The sequence below is a fragment of the Ranitomeya variabilis genome, chromosome 1, assembly GCF_051348905.1.
Source record: "Ranitomeya variabilis isolate aRanVar5 chromosome 1, aRanVar5.hap1, whole genome shotgun sequence".
NCBI lineage: Eukaryota > Metazoa > Chordata > Amphibia > Anura > Dendrobatidae > Ranitomeya > Ranitomeya variabilis.
Window position 1 is genome coordinate 1,004,037,812 of NC_135232.1, and position 17,350 is coordinate 1,004,055,161.

The window sequence follows — 17,350 nt, forward strand, 5'->3', positions numbered from 1 at the left end:
ACCATCAGCGCGCCAAATCATTTACGTCCTCGGATGGGTCACAAGAATTTAACATTAGAGAATATATTTCTTGTAAAAGTACGCATGTTATCTATTATGCAAAATGCACATGTGACCTTATATATATAGGGCTCACATCCAGGGAGCTGCGTGTAAGAACACGTGAGCACGTGAGGGAGATCATAGCGGCAAAGGATGAGAGCGAGGTGGGAAATTTAAAAACGATTCCGAGACATTTTTGGTTAAAACACAAGTGCAATCCAAATGATCTAAAAGTGTGGGGTATTGACAGGATCCACACTGGCATTAGAGGCGGTGATAGCAAACGCCTGTTATTTCAGCGCGAATGCAGGTGGATCACTATTCTGAACACAGTCACCCCGTTCGGACTCAATGAGCAGAATAGTTTTGCCTCTTTTCTCTAGGTATTTAGGGCTTTTCTGGACTTAGATTTTATAGTCTCTGTGTGTCCTGTTATGTTTTATTAATTTTGTTTCTTGTATTGTATTTTAATTTTAGTGTTTCATAATGAGAATACGATCGTTAGTGATCTCTTCCGCATCCTGAGATATGTGACTAAAAGAGGGAAAAGCACATATGAATATTGATGTTCACTTCATCACTGGAGAACCTCAAGTTTTGCAATGTCGCTCTTATTGTTATAATATTTGTGTACTCTATTGAGTGTGTTATATTTATTGTTCTCCTGTTCTTTGCACTTGTTTTTATTTCGTACTTACTTATACACTGTAACACATTCTTTGTTGCCCGCACTAACCCTGCACTGCACTTTAGCACATTGACACTTTACACTTATATTATATTGTGCAGTACGTACTGGTATCTGCTCTCTTCAGTCCACTTCCCTTTGGGGCTTGTGCGCATGTCTGTGACGTCGGCGTGACGGTGCATCGCCGCTGGCGCCTATTGGTTCTGGCGTTTGTGACAGGGTTGCCGTGGTTACGGCTCCCTGTCTCGCCGCTGGGCCTGGTTAGCCGGGCGGCGATGCTAGTTCCGGCGCTGACGCCACCCGGACATGCGCCGTTGATGTAGCCTCTTGATTCATACCAGGTGCGGTAGTCCTATATATAAATCACGTAGTGACACATGCTGGACAGCCCTCCGAAGAAGCCTACGCGAAACGCGCGTAGGGGCTGGCGGTTCCACAGGTACACACCACGTCTAACATGGGTGAGGCCCGGTTTTTTACACTTCTTTAGTTTTTCACCTTACATGCATTTTAGGTGGGATCAGTAAGCTGTTATTGCTTCTTACTCATTTTGTCTTACCTGGGTCCTCAAGGCGTACACTGTAGGTGTGTTATGTGGATGGTGTTTACCTGTTTCCATGATTCACAGCATTATTCTATTATGACTCTGATTGTGTACTCTACTATGAGCATTTTAATATAAATGGTTATCAATAAACATGCTACTTTTTTGTTACTTTAAAGACAATTCTATGACTCCTTCTTTCGGATTATCAAATATATTGTTGGGGAGTTTTTGTTTTGTCCATTTATGGACTTATATGTGGCTGAGATCTAATTTCTAATATGTATGTCCACGTAGTATATTGCCCAGCCCACGTAGTATATTGCCCAGTGACGTAGTATAGTGCCCAGCCACGTAGTATATTGCCCAGCAACGTATATTGCCCAGCCACGTAGTATATTGCCCAGTGACATAGTATATTGCCCAGTTACGTAGTATATTGCCCAGTGACTTAGTATATTGCCCAGCCACGTAGTATATTGCCCAGTTACATTGTATATTGCCCAGTGACATTGTATATTGCCCAGTGACGTAGTATATTGCCCAGTGACGTAGTATATTGCCTAGTGACGTAGTATACAGCACAGAGCCACGTAGTATATTGCACAGCGACATAGTATACAGCACAGAGCCATGTAGTATATTGCCCAGCCACGTAGTATATTGCCCTGTTACGTAGTATATTGCCCAGTTATGTAGTATATTGCCCAGTGACATAGTATACAGCACAGAGCCATGTAGTATATTGCCCAGCCACGTAGTATATTGCCCTGTTACGTAGTATATTGCCCAGTTACGTAGTATATTGCCCAGTGACATAGTATACAGCACAGAGCCACGTAGTATATTGGGCAGTCACGTAGTATATTGCCCAGCTACGTAGTATATTGCCCAGCCACGTATGTCAAAGGTTAAAAAAATAAAAAATACACATATACTCACCTTCCGCAGGCGCGTTGTAGTTCTGTCGCCTGTGTGGGGTGCAGGCGGAAGCTTCCGGTCCCAGGGTGTGATGACGTCGTGGTCACGTGACCGCGACGTCATGGCAGGTCCTTCTCGCGCAGGCGCACAGGACCTGTGATGACATCGCGGTCACATGACCGTGTCGCGGTCACATGACCGTGACGTCACGGCAGGTCCTTGTCATGCAGGCGCGCAGGACTTGTGATGACGTCGCGGTCACATGACCGTGACATCATGGCAGGTCCTTCTCCCAGACCATCCTTGCCACCGGAACGTGCCGGTTGTGTGGACCGGCTGGAGCATCGCGAGGAGCGGGAAAGGCGGCAGAAGGTGAGTATATAATGATTTTTTATTTTTTTTATTTTTAACATTAGATGTTTTTACTATTGACGCTGCATAGGCTGCGTCAATAGTAAAAACTTGGTCACACAGGGTTAATAGCGGTGGTAACGGAGTGCGTTACCTGCGGCATAACGCGGTCCGTTACCGCCGGCATTAACCCTATGGGAGCGGTGACCGGAGGGGTGTATGCGGGCGCCGGGCACTGAGTGCGGGGAGTAAGGAGCGGCCATTTTCTTCCGGACTGTGCGCATCGCTGATTGGTCGTGGCAATGGTCGTGGGCATTTTGCCATGACCAATCAGCGATTTGGATTACATGACAGACAGAGGCCGCGACCAATGAATACCCGTGACAGACAGACAGAAGGACGGAAGTGACCCTTAGACAATTCTATAGTAGAAGGTGTTTGGTTTTAAGTAACACACTGCTCTATGCATCAATAGAAGACAATGAAGTTGCTGTATATACTGTTCATCATCACATAAAAGACACTGAGACTGCTGTCTACATCACATAGGAGACACTGAGCCTATTGTATACACATCACATACGATACACTTAGATTCTGCTGTGTATAATTCAAATAGGATACACTGATACTGAATGTGCTTACTGAATACAGGACACAGGAATAGTAGAGCAATATAGCACTCCACTCTGCACAAAGCAACTCCACTTGAACCACTAGAGTGGAGTGTCGCATTACTATTCTGACTACTATTCAGTAAGCACAGTTCAGCTGTCACAGACAAAGCTAACCTGTGCTTATTGAATACGTGGCTCAGCGGGATAGCAACATTGTACAGTTGTCCAGAGACATGTTAAAATGTATGAAATGCAAATGCAGAGATTAATTTTCTTTAGCATTAAGTTTGTTTAATTGTATTTTGTTAGCTATCACTCACATCATCTATTGTCCTCCCATTGAACTAATTAATTTTGTTTCATTTCTTCTCTATCTGCTTTTCCCCCTATACTGTGAGCATGAAAAGAATATGAAATACTACATTGTGCAGTAGTATTCTCATGCTACCTTTTAGAAATATTAATTTATTGATTCTGGAAACATTATGCGCAAGCTTTAGAATACAAAGAAAAATGGTAGGCTGTAAATAATTCTGCCAACTAATATCTTAACATGAGACATGCAGTATGTATGGAAAAATCCTTGCAAAAGAGAATGTTTCATGTATTTTACTTTCTTCCTCTATTGGCCTCAACTTCTTACCTGACATGGAGGAGTAAGCATACTTCTATCTATTGAGATCACTGTTTATACTCACTCTCTTCTGCCCAATCTTCCAACAAGTGGTATTTCTCTCTACCCCCACCACTCCAGTTCCAGGATAACTTTGCCCCCTGGCAAACATCTTGTGAAGTACCAACTATCAAGTAGTCTTTAACATCATCATTTTCAATCAAATCTCCCCATTTGTCTCTCAGTTTCTTTACCTAATGAAATAAAAATAGAGTGTTCCCCATAACTCAGATATCCTTATGAAATTATACAAAAATGACTGTCTGTGAAGCAGAACCTCAAGTGGTTGAAGATGAAGTTTGGAAGAGCAATAGGATGTCGACAAATATTATGGTGCAGCCACTGTAGTCAGGTGTCAGCAGTGACCTCCAACCAGGCGGCTGAATGGACTGTATATCACAGACCTGAAACAAAATTATACTTAATGAAAGAAATATTCTGGCCACACCATAGTGCAAATATCCTTATGAAATGAGTGTTAATGGCAAAATCATCAAAGGCGTAAGGTTGAAATTTCTCCTTATGAGGATGTGCTACTACCCAGTCACAATTCTAGTTTAAGGCCTAAGTCAGCTGCAGCTCAACTCAAAATTCCAGTCAGTCATGATAATCAAGGTTGGACAATAAATAGCTTAAAAGAAAATGGGTAACCAATGTCGCTGCTGATTTATCAAGAAAGGCACAATTGAATTCACAATTTATTACGGATAAAACTGGACACACATAGGTATATATTGATACAGCCCAAAATTTTGCATTTTCACAAGGGTAGCAGGAAAAAAATGGACCCTACAATTTGTTGTGCAATTTCTCCTGAGTACACCGATACCCCATATGTGGTGGAAAACTACTTTTTGAGAGCATGGTAGGGAAGGGAAGGTGCACCATTTCACTTTTGGAATGCAAAATGTCATGTTTACAGAGTCCCTGATGTGGAGTAAAAAGTGGAAACTCTCAAAAGTGACCCCTTTTTGAAAACTACACCCCTCAAAGAACTTATCTGGAGCTGTGGTGATCGCCTTGAACCTACAGGTGCTTCACAGAATTTTATAATATTGAGCCGCGAAAATAAAAAAAATACATGTTTCCTGCAATAATCCTGGTTTTGCCCCATAATTTTCATTTTCATATGGACCATACAATTTGTTGTGCATCTTCTCTTAATTACACCGATACCCCATATGTTGTGTAAAACTATTGTTTGGGTACACGGAAGGGCTCTGAAGGGAAGGACAGTCAACTGAATTTTATCTGGAACTGATTGCGGATTCCATGTCACATTTGAAGAGCCTCTGACATGCCAAAACAGTAGATACCCCCACAAGCGATACCATTTTGGAGACACAACCTCTTGAGGAATTCATCTAGGAATGTATTGAACATTATTCAACTTCAGGCGATTCACAGAATTGTATAACATTAGGCTGAGTAAATAGACAAATATTTTTTTTCCACTAAAATGTTGCTTTGGCCCCAAATTTTTAATTTTCAAAAGGGATAATAGGAAAAAATTAATGTTACGCGATTTCTCCAGAGTATGCCAATACTCCATATGTGGTCAAAACTACTTATGAGGAAGAGTTCAAAACTCAGAAGCGAAGGAGTGTCATATTGAAGTTCAGATTTTGCTATAATGGTTTGAGGGTGCCATGTCACATTAACAGAGCCCCTGAGGTGCTAGAACAGGAGAATCCCTCCATAAATTACCACATTTCACAAACTATTCCTACAATTATGGTAATTAATCTAGGAATGTAGTGAGCATGTTGACACCACATGTGCCTCACAAAATTTTATACCATTGGGCAGTGAAGAAAAAAATAATTACATTCCACCACTAAAATGTTGCTTTGGCTTCAAATTTTAATTTTTTTTAAAGACTAATAGGAAAAAATGGACCCTACAGTTTGTTTGCAATTTCTCCTGAGTGCACCAATATCCTACTTGAACTTTTCAGGCACAGTGCAAAATCTCAGAAGGGAAGGCAAGCCACTATATAGTGCAGATTTTGTTGTTATGGTTTGCAGGTACCATGACCCACTAAAGGTGTTCTTAAGGTGTCAGAACAGCAGAACTGCCCCCCCATAATGAGCCCCATTTTACAAACTACACCTCTCAATAAATTCATTTAAGTGTTGAGTGATCATATTGACACCACGAGTGTGTCAGAGAATTTTATACCATTGGACAGTGAAGAAAAAATTGGACGCTATATGTGGTTTAGGCACACTGTGGAGCTGAGAAGAAAGGTCATTTGGATTTGGGAGAACAGAATTTGTTGGATTTCTTTTGGGGAGCGGGGAGTCATAGCACATCAGTACATGACTATGTAACCAGAAACACCATAAGTACATCAACACGCCACCAAAACCATCATCAGTACATGAGTATGTCACCAGAACCACCATCAGTACATGAATGCTTTGCCAGAATCACCATCAATACACGAATGCATCAGCAGAACTACCATCAGTACATGAATGAGTGATCAGAACCACCATTAGTATATGAATCCATCACCAGAATCATCTTCAGCATAGGAGTGCATATGGTATGTCCCCCACAGACCCTTATTTGATGTCCCCCCGCTTTCCTGCTTTGATGCTCTCAGCTGTTGAATGTTGCAAACTCCCCATTACTATATATACTTGCCTCTGGTAAGCAGGCACTGCCAGAGTTAGTTTGATATTGCCTGGTACTGGAGCTGTAGGTGTTGGTTGTTTGAGGAGGTGTTTTGGAGTGTTTTTCAGGAGACTGTTGCTTGGTGATAAGTCTGGATGCATATCCTCACCCTCTCCAATTTGGTTTTCCCTTCCTTTACTTCCCAGTGTTCCACTTTGTTGTTTGTGAGTGCATATATTTGTTTGATTAGTACTTTTATTTATCCCTGTATGTCTTCCCTTGGTAGTCTGATTTGCGTATTCAAGGCTGACTAAGGAGCTCAGAAAGGCACATGGCTCCAGTTTCTTCACCATCTGAAGTAATACGGGGCGCCCCTAGCTTTAGGAATATTGAAGGAGCCGCTAGCCCCTGGATATCTTGCAACTGTGCTGTGACACCAGGCTCCCCGTCCCCGTCCTCTTCTATCTGTGACAGCAATGGACATTGGATGGTACTATGATGTCACTTCTTCGCACTTATGCTGTGCTGGGCTTAGAAGATTTTGGAGCTGTATGGATTTAATAAAAATCCAATAAAATAGTCTGCAAATATATAAACATAGTCTACAATCTATCTTTATATACTGCTGCTTTTATGATTGTTCAAGAGAGATAGACAAAACTATGACATATAGATCAATATTTTACACTACCCTATCTATATTACAAATATGTACTATATTAGTATGCTATCTATAACATGGAAGAAAATTATTTTCTCAGTCCTACTTCTCTTGAGTAGGTTGAAAAGGTGGGGAGAGCTCTGAGGAGGAGCAGGGTGCTGCTGAGAAATGTAGTTTTACCTGATTAGAGAAGCTCCACTCATTCAACCATATCAGGGACAGAAGGAGATAAAAAAAGAAACAAAACTATAAAAAAAACTTATGTTGGGTTTGATCTGTATAAAGTTATGTGTCCATGATCAGGAATAGCATCATTTTGGACGAAACACAGTTGGGTTCTACGTTAGAAGCACAGTGGATGGGATTTATATGTCAATTTCTGTAGCAGAGATACTAGTCTTTTGACCAATTGCATGTCATTACATGCGGTGAATCCATCTGTACTGACAAATGAGCATGGCAATTATGAAAGCAACGTTATGGACACAGTAAAATACGCTGCATAGAAAATGTGGCTATTCCTGATCGTGGAGATGTAGCCTAATAATACTAATACTTTTACAGTGCTTTGTAGAAAATGTTGCAATTGCAGGTATAACCCTTTATCGCAACAGATAAGAACATTACACCAAACCACATTATATGCTTCTTGAGTATAAGTCTGCTGGAAAGAGAAGATCAAACATGTGACTATCAATGGTTATCCCACTTTTCAATTATACAGCAATTGCTGAAGTCATAGCAGAGCAAACACAGCTTCGCTCTATTTCCATTCATGTAATATTACTATTCAAAGCTAATTTTGCACAACCCTGTAATTGTGCTGCCAGCTACTTTGTACCCATGGATGGACGTCTGCATGTTTCTTATGGAGAAAAAAAATCTTTGCTGTATAGAAGATAAGTACTGGGGCCTGACAAGCGTATCAAAGGCAAACAATAAATTGCCAGAAGCAGATGAAAGATCTCTGGAAAGCACACAGAGAGGTTCTGTGAGGATAGAAAGATGGAACTAGAGGCAGACGAATAAAATGCATTTTTATCATTAGAAATAGATTTCCTAAGCTGTACAATAGCTAGACAATTCCTTTTTTGATAGTACTTGCATGGAATATAAAAGGAAATGTTAAAGAAAATACATGGACTTACAGAGCATGAAGTAGACTTGTAAAATAAAAACATGAAAAACTGGGTACAGTAGTGTATTGCAAAAGTGAGATCTGTATTTTATACTGGAAGCATTTTTCAATATAAAGAGGACATGCCATCAGGTCAAAAGTGATCAGTTTCCGCTGTTATTTTGCTCCCGCTGTTCCAAAGAGTATTCCGTTTTTGCTTTAATTTAAATCTGCCATATGGTTACAGGGATATTACTTAATGTTACTTTTTATAATTTTTACAAAGGGGTTGTTGCTTACAGGGTAAGGCTGCTGTCACACTAGCAGTATTTGGTCAGTATTTTACATCAGTATTTGTAAGCCAAAACCAGGAGTGGGTGATAAATGCAGCAGTGGTGCATATGTTTCTATAATACTTTTCCTCTAATTCTTCCACTCCTGGTTTTGGCTTACAAATACTGATGTAAAATACTGACCAAATACTGCTAGTGTGACGGCAGCCTAATAATGCAGAATGGTCTAAAGAGCAACGTCTCCTTGTAAAAGACCAAAAATTAGCACCAAATTGTTGGCCCATATCTATGGGAGCATATGGTAAATTTAGAAAATGCACACAACAGAACACATGGGGGCAGCAGAAATAAAAATAAGAGCAAAAACTGGCAACTTTTGACCTGGTATAGGTCCTCTTTAAGTGCTCGCTCACACTGGTATATAATACTGAGGAATGCAATGTGAGAAAACATCTCATTGCACTCTTACCAATGAGTCAGTGTCCAGTTGTGATTTTATTTCTCAGCTCGGCTTGGACTGAGAAAATAATCACTGCATGCTGTCTGTGAGAATTGTATCACACTTGCCAAGGCAAGTCAATGGGTGTGAGAAAAAACTGTACGGCACACAGATCATGGGTGTGCCTTCCAATTTTTATGCACATGCAAAAGAAACCCGAAATTTCATTAGCCAAGTACAGTAAATTCAAAGCCCGAACCGTCAGAATAGTATAGATAGATTAGATAGAAATATGTCAGTGAAATATATAATCAGTGCTTGGCATGTGTAAATTTCTGTTCTTTGATTTAGCTAATAAAGAAAGAAATGAAAAAATGGTGAGGGGTTCCCCCTATTTTAATAACCAGCTAAGCAAAAGCAGACAGCTGTGAGCTGGTTTTATTGGTATGGGAAGCAGCCAATAACCACCTGTCTGCTTAGTCTTTACTGGTTATTAAAAAGGGAGGGACCCTTAAAAAATGTGAGGGTCTCCCTATTTTTAATAACCAGCAAACGCTAAGCAGACAGCTGCGAACTGATATTAATAGGCTTGGATGGTCCATGGATATTAGCTCCTTCCAAGACTAGTAAGACCAGCTCTCAGCCGTCCTAAAAAGGTGCATCCATTACATGGGCCAATTCTAACGCTAAGCCTGACCTCTTCCCAATTGCACTCATGCGTTGGCAATCGGGGTAATGGTTTTGGGGTTGATGTCAGCTGTGTAATATCCGCTGACATCAAGCCCAGGGGTTAGTAATATTGAGGCATCTATCAGACACCTCCATTAGTAACCCCGGATTCAAAAGAAAGAAACACACACAGAAGTCCTTTATTTGTAAAAAGCACTCCCTGACAATTTCCCTCTTTTATCAATTTATTACCATTAAAAAAAATCCACAGGGTCTGTGTAATCCAAATAGAAGTCCCACGACAATCCCCATCTTCTTTGTCCAGTGTAGGGAGCCCCATTAAGAGACCAAAGCTCCATAGACTGGAGCAGCAGCCACTGCTGATTCTCACGCTGTGTATCGCAAGAACCCAGCTGCTGTGATAAACGGTGGCCGCAGTTCAGCGGCTGTGACCTGCGGCAACCTTACTGACATCAACGCTTGTCAAAGCATGAGCAAAGGAGACCAAAGCTCCATAGACTGGAGCAGCAGCCAATGTCGGTTCTCACGTTATGACATGTGGCAACGTCAGTAAGGTTACAGCTGCTGAACCTTTCAATAAGCAATACAACACCACTGTTATTGCAGCATTTTTATGCTGTTTCAGAAGAGCAATAAACAGTAAAAAAGCAATGCATTAATGTGTATCAATCACCACTTTGCATTAATCATTATATAGATTTTTATTTCATAATGCAGATATGTTTCGCATGTGTTATATGAAGTCTGTAACTTTTTGGAGTATTATTTCATGGTAAATTCATGCAGGAGGCTTATAATTGAGCGCATGTAAGCACTTCAGATACATTTCAGGCATATGCCCAGTGTCGCCCTGCTAAGGGCCCACCAGTAATAACTCCAGGGCCCCCTTTTCAGCTAAATGCAAATGTGACATTATCCTCAATCACAAATTTATATAGCAATGAACTGCGTAGATTGTTAAATTAATAAGATGTTGCCTTTGTCTGTACACAATGATTCAAGTATATTGTGCCAAGTACTGCTTATATAAGAGGGTAGTGGCCCAGTCTTGCACAGGGGCTCACTGGAGGATTCTCCTGTAGGCTAGTCCAAGCCCCATGCCCTTTCATCTGGCCGGACTTTATATCACACAATTGTGTTTGCTAGTGATGGTTCTTTGGATTATACAAAAAAAAATATATTGATTATCACAATGTAGAATTTCATGCACAGTCGTGTATTGCTCATTGTGGGGACGTTGGGAGAGTCCTGCTCATATGTGCACAATATATGGACATCCAATAAATTTGTTTGTACTTTCAATTTGTGATATTAAAGAATAATGGATACAACAAACACAATAGGCCCCCTATTTGGTATGTGGCAAGATATATTGATTCTATTTTGTATTTGTGTCTTTTTTATGCTTTTTTTATTTCTATCTACATTTCTGTGCAAATAGCTGAATAGCGGTCCTATACTTACACTGTTAAAACTACATTGCCCATCAGCACTTTTCTTCTCCTCAGTGCCACATACCACACAAAAACCATACTCTAAGACAAGGGTCCCCAAACTTTGCAGATAAAGTCATAGAAAAACCTAGAGAAGGCACAAATAATAACATGTAGATTTTCACTTTCACTCTATCCTTATGTATTTTACATTATTGTTATGCAAATTGCTTAGTCAAAGAGGACTTGAGCTCTAGTGCCACCTATTGGAAGTAACAATCTTAAAAGTCAATACCCTTTAAAAGTCCCATAAGATGCTTCATATATTATTGGCCCCATATACTGCTCCATATGTAATTGGCCCCATATACTGCTCCATATGCAATTGGCCCCATAAGAAGTTCCATATAGAATTGGCCCCATAAGAAGTTCTATATAGAATTGGGCCCATAAAGAAGCTTCATATAGAATTGGCCCCATAAGATGCTCCATATTAAATTGGCCCCATTAAGAAGCTCCATATAGAATTGACCCCATTAAGAAGCTCCATATAGAATTGGCCCCATTAAGAAGCTCCATATAGAATTGGCCCCATAAGATGCTCCATATAGAATTGCCCCCATTAAGAAGCTCCCTATATTGTTGGCCACATAAGAAGATGCTCCATATAGAATTAGCCCCATATATTGCTCCATATATGGGCCCCTTCTGATGGTCCCATATATTGCTCCAAATATAAAAAAAAATGAAATACTCACCTCTCGTTGCTTGTCGCTGCTGTGCTCTGGACTCATCAGCGTCTTCCTGCTCTCTGTGCTGTGGCTGCTTAGGCAGAGGGCGCACACTGGTGACGCCATCGCGCCCTCTGACCTGAACATTACAGTCAGAGGATGGAAGACACTGCAGCGCTGGAACCGGAAGAGGTAAGTATCGCAAGTGCCGGGGCCCGGAGCAGGCAGGGAAGTCCACTCACGGGGGCCAGCACCATAGCACGCCAGTGTCCCCGATGGCGAGTGGGCCCCCTGCCTGCTCAGGGCCCCGGCACTTGCCCGGGTGCTGACGCCGACCCTGGGTGGGTATTACATGCAGCGGGGCGTGAGCCACATGTCAGGAGCTGGCAAGCCACATGTGGCTCGCGAGCTACGGGTTGGGAATCCCTGCTCTAAGATAACATCAAGCTAAATTCAGTGAAGATTTCCCCTTATGCTTCTTTGCACATTCTTTGCTCCTCTCCAGTATTCTGCCTGACCGATTTAATCTTCTGCCATCTGCATCAGTATAGCTGCCTGTGTGGCTTTATATCATTATCTGATTTTTCTCAAACCTCAACAATCCTGTACTACTTTGGGAGCACATCATCCTACACATGAAGGGTTGCATAGCTTTTAGGCTGTGTGCACACGTCCCAATTTTTCACGGTTTTTCGCTATAAAAACGCTATAAAACCGCAAAAAAAATGCTCACATTAAGCATCCTATTTAATAAAATGCAGTCCGCATTTTTTGTGCACATGCTGCGTTGTTTTCCTGAGCAGAAACGCTTTCCAGAAAAAAACGCAGCATGTTCATTAAATTTGCGGAATCGCGGGGATTCCGCACACCTAGGAATGCATTGATCCGCTTACTTCCCGCATGGGGCTATGCCCACCATGTGGGAAGTAAGCAGATCATGTGCGGTTGGTACCCAGGGTGGAGGAGAGGAGACTTTCCTCCACGGACTGGGCACCATATAATTGGTAAAAAAAAAAAGAATTAAAATAAAAAATTGAGATATACTCACCTTCTGATGGCCCCCGGAGTCTTTCCGCCTCTCAGTGGTGCACGCGGCCACTTCCATTCCCATGGATGCTTTGTGTGAAGGACCTGCGATGGCGTCGCGGTCACGTGACCGCAACATCATCACAGGTCCTGAACACAAAGCATCTATAGGAATGGAAGCCACCGCGTGCACCGCTGAGGAGATCGGGGGCCCTCGGAAGGCGAGTATAACCATTTTTTTTATTTTGTTATCATTTTTAACATTATATCTTTTTACTATTGATGCTGCATAGGCAGCATCAATAGTAAAAAGTTCGTCACACTTGTCAAACACTATGTTTGACAAATGTGACCAACCTGTCAATCAGTTTTCCAAGCGATGCTACAGATCGCTTGGAAAACGCTAGCATTCTGCAAGCTAATTATGCTTGCAAAACGCTAGGAATATGCATGCCAATTCCGCATGCAATATACCCACAGCAGGAGTTGCAGAATTGCCGTGGAAATTTCCGCGGCAATTCTGCGATGCATGCACTTAGCCTTACTGTACATGCTCACAGACAAATGTCCTATTAACATTCTAGGAAATAATTCTCTAATTGTAACAAGACAGTGGCCATTTTAATTCTATAATGATTACCTCCTTAGTCAAAACAATTGTGTTTTGTTAATTTACTTTAGCTATTTTTTTCAATTGCTGAATAATGTCTTTAAGAAATTTAGGGCCACTTGAACACATTGAGTATTTAATGAGTTTTTTACCTTTTTTAGTTATTTATAAACTAAAACCAGAAGTGGGTGAGAAGTGCAGAAGTGGTGACTAGGGTTGAGCGAAATGGATTGTTCATTTTCATAAGTCGCCGACTTTTGGCAAAGTCGGCGTCTCATGAAACCCGACCCGATCCCTGTGTGGGGTCGGCCATGCGGTACGCGATCTTGGCGCCAAAGTCGCGTTTCGTATGACGCGTTTAGCGCCATTTTTTCAGCCAATGAAGGAGTGTGGGCAGAGTGATGACATAGGGGTTAGGGGCGTGCACGCCTATGATCATTTTAGCGCTTGTGCGCAGCAGGGATTTGCAATGTGTAAAATGAAATTTTCGGGGCTGGGACGGAGGGGGGGAGAGAGAGAGAGAGAGAGAGAGAGAGAGAGAGAGGAAAAAAAAATCCCCATTGACGTGCATAGGGTTTCGTGTTCCGGCCGATCCTCGACTTTTCGCAGTAATCGGCCGATTTCGCCCGACTCGACTTTTCAAGAAGTCGGGTTTCGCAAAACATGACTCGACCCTAAAAAGGTCAAGGTCGCTCAACCCTAGTGGTGACGTGTTTCTATTGTACTTTTCCTCTAACTGTTCCACTCCTGGTTTTGGCTTTCAAGTACTTAGCTAAAAAATCACCAAATACTCAACGTGTGCTCATGGCCTAGCCATCCCAGGGTTAGAGTTTCCTCTTTTTTACCACCCTCTGCTGCACAGAAACTGTGACAGCAAGATAAAAGTAAATATGATCACCATGTAAGAGATTAATCACAAATACCTTGCTTTTGTGGTGCATAAGACCAGAAATCCTGAAAAACTGTTACACTTCCCTCCCCCATACTTTCAGCTCCTGACAGGGCTCTTATCTGTCATGTAGAATCACAATTCCCCAGCACCAAACATTAGCAGTTTCCACAGCAGTTCTGTAAGGGTATGTGCACACGTTCAGGATTTCTTGCAGAAATTTCCTGAAGAAAACCGGAAATTTTCTGCAAGAAATCCGCATTTTTTTTTTTGCGTTTTTTTTCCGTTTTTTTTGCGTTTTTTTAGCATTCTGCAAGCGTAATTAGCTTGCAGAATGCTAAAGTTTTCCAAGCGATCTGTAGCATCGCTTGGAAAACTGACTGACAAGTTGGTCACACTTGTCAAACATAGCGTTTGACAAGTGTGACCAACTTGTTACTATAGATGCTGCTTTTGCAGCATCTATAGTAAAAGATAGAATGTTTAAAAATAATAAAAAAAATAAAAAAAATGCTTATACTCACCCGCAGACATCAGATCTCCTCACCGGCGTCCATTCCTATAGCTGATGTGTGCGCGCAGGGCCTTCCATGACGTCACGGTCACGTGAGCGGTCTCGACCAATCACAGGACAGTGACGTCATTCGGCAAGGTCCTTCACCGCACACCAGCTACAGGAACCAGCCAGCGTGCAGCACAGAGGCGGGAACACTTCGGAGGACATCCAGGGTGAGTATATCGCTATTTTTTATTTTAATTCTTATTTTTTTACCAATTATATGGTGCCCAGTGCGTGGAGGAGAGTCTCCTCTCCTCCACCCTGGGTACCAACCGCACATAATCTGCTTACTTCCCGCATCGTGGGCACAGCCCCGTGCGGGAAGTAAGCAGATCAATGGACCCCTAGGTGTGCGGAATCCCCTGCAATTCCGCATTTTAATGAACATGTTGCTTTTTTTTCCGCGATGCGATTTTTTCGCGGAAAAAAAGGCTACATTTGCACAAGAAATGCGGAATACACTGTAAATAATAGGAGGCATATGTAAGCGTTTTTTTCGCGTTTTTATCACGTTTTTATAGCGAAAAAACGCGAAAAAAACGCGAAAAATACTGAACGTGTGCACATGGCCTAAGGGTGCTTTCACATGGCATTTACGCACCCGTTCAGCGGCAAAACAGGATTTGAATGTATGCGCCGACGGGGCCATAGACTATACAGTCCTGCTCATTGTTATTGGCACCCCTTCATTTTTTCATAGACTTTTCAATATCTTCAGAAATAAATGAAAATGTGCCGATCTTACCGTATATCCTCAGGATTTTTTAATTATTTGCTTTTCAACTTACAAGTTGAAATTTTAAAGAAGAAACAGAATAAACAGCATGTGCAGCAATAAAGGCACCTCTAATCAATAATTGGTTGCACACCCTTTGGCATTGATGGCAGCCTCCAAATGTTTCTTGTAACCATCAATAAGATTCTTGCACTTCTCAGCTGGTATTTTCTCCCACTCTTCCTTTGCAGTTTGTTCAAGCTCTTGAATGTTTGCAGGGTTCTTTTTTCCAATGGCAGATTTCAGCTCATCCCAAAGATTTTCAGTGGGACTGAGGTCACGACTCATTGCTGGCCATTTTAAAACAGTCCATGTTTTCTTTTTCAACTGTTCCTGTGTACTTTTGGATGTGTTCCTCAAGTCATTGTCTTGCTGGAGGACCCATAATCTTCGACTCAAACCAAGTTTTCTTACACTGGGTAGGACATTTCGCTCTAAAATCTCTTGATAATTGTCTGAATTCATGATTCATATGATATCGTCAAGGCCTCCAGTCCCAGGCACAGCAAAGCAACCCCACAGCATTATGGATCCTCCACTGTGCTTAACCCCTTTCTGACATCTGACTTACTATCCCGTCGAGGTGGCCTGGGCCGGACCACCGACGGGATAGTACGTTATGCCCTTTAATACGACACTGCGACTTAAGTCGTGGTGATCGCATTAAAATACCGACGCCATCTTACCTGGAGAAAGATGGTGTCGGCATCCCAGGGCCTGTCTCTGCCCCCCGGCCTCCCGATTGCTGTGATTGGCTGTTCAATTCTGAACAGCCAATCGCAGCCTTTCTCATTGTTTCAGCCAATCAGATTGGCTGGAACAGTCAGGTCCTAGGCTAGGATCGAGTACTGATGTACTCGTTCCTAAACCGGTGCCTGGCAACACCAGGCATCGGCTCAAACCCCCCGGATTGGCGCGATTGACGATCACATCGATCACGCCAATCAAATCGATCACACCTGTCAGAAACTTCCTGGATCGGTGTTATTACAGCACCGATCCTATGCCAGGGCCTGCAGCTACTGATTGGCGTGATCAATGTGATCGTCGATAGCATCAATCACAGGGCACAGCAGCGGTCTGACCGTGCTGTGCCCTGATGGTGACCTGCCGGCCACCTGCTGCTGACCTGTCGGTGACCTGCCTAGGATGGGAGCTGTGAGCTCCGACCATAGGCCGGTGCCTAGCAGCACCGGCGCCACCAGGGCCACCTCTGATTGGTGGGATCGATGTGATCATCGTTCCCACCAATGACAGGTCACAGCAGCGGTATGACCGCTCTGTGACCTGTCTCACCTGTCCCTGACCTGTCTGACTGCTCTGCAGGAATCCTCACACTAGTTGAGGATTCCTGCAGAGCGGTCACGCTGACAGATCCCCTCCTGTGCTGGGACTTGTGGTGCCACAGTAGCCTATGACACCACAATTCTTGCTAAAGAAAAAAGAAAGAAGACAGAAGAAAGCAGACAGAAGAAAGAAGAGAGACTACAACCGTAAGTGTTGATCCCCGATCACGGCTTGGTCTCTCTTCATCCCCCCATCCCCCCTTCCCTTTCACCTTTACTTTGTGCCACCTCCGTGCCCAAATTTAGCAGCCATCGAGCATTGAGTGGTATAGGAAAGAATCAGCCGCACTCAAATGGTTGAAAGTTCAGCAAACTGTGTAGTT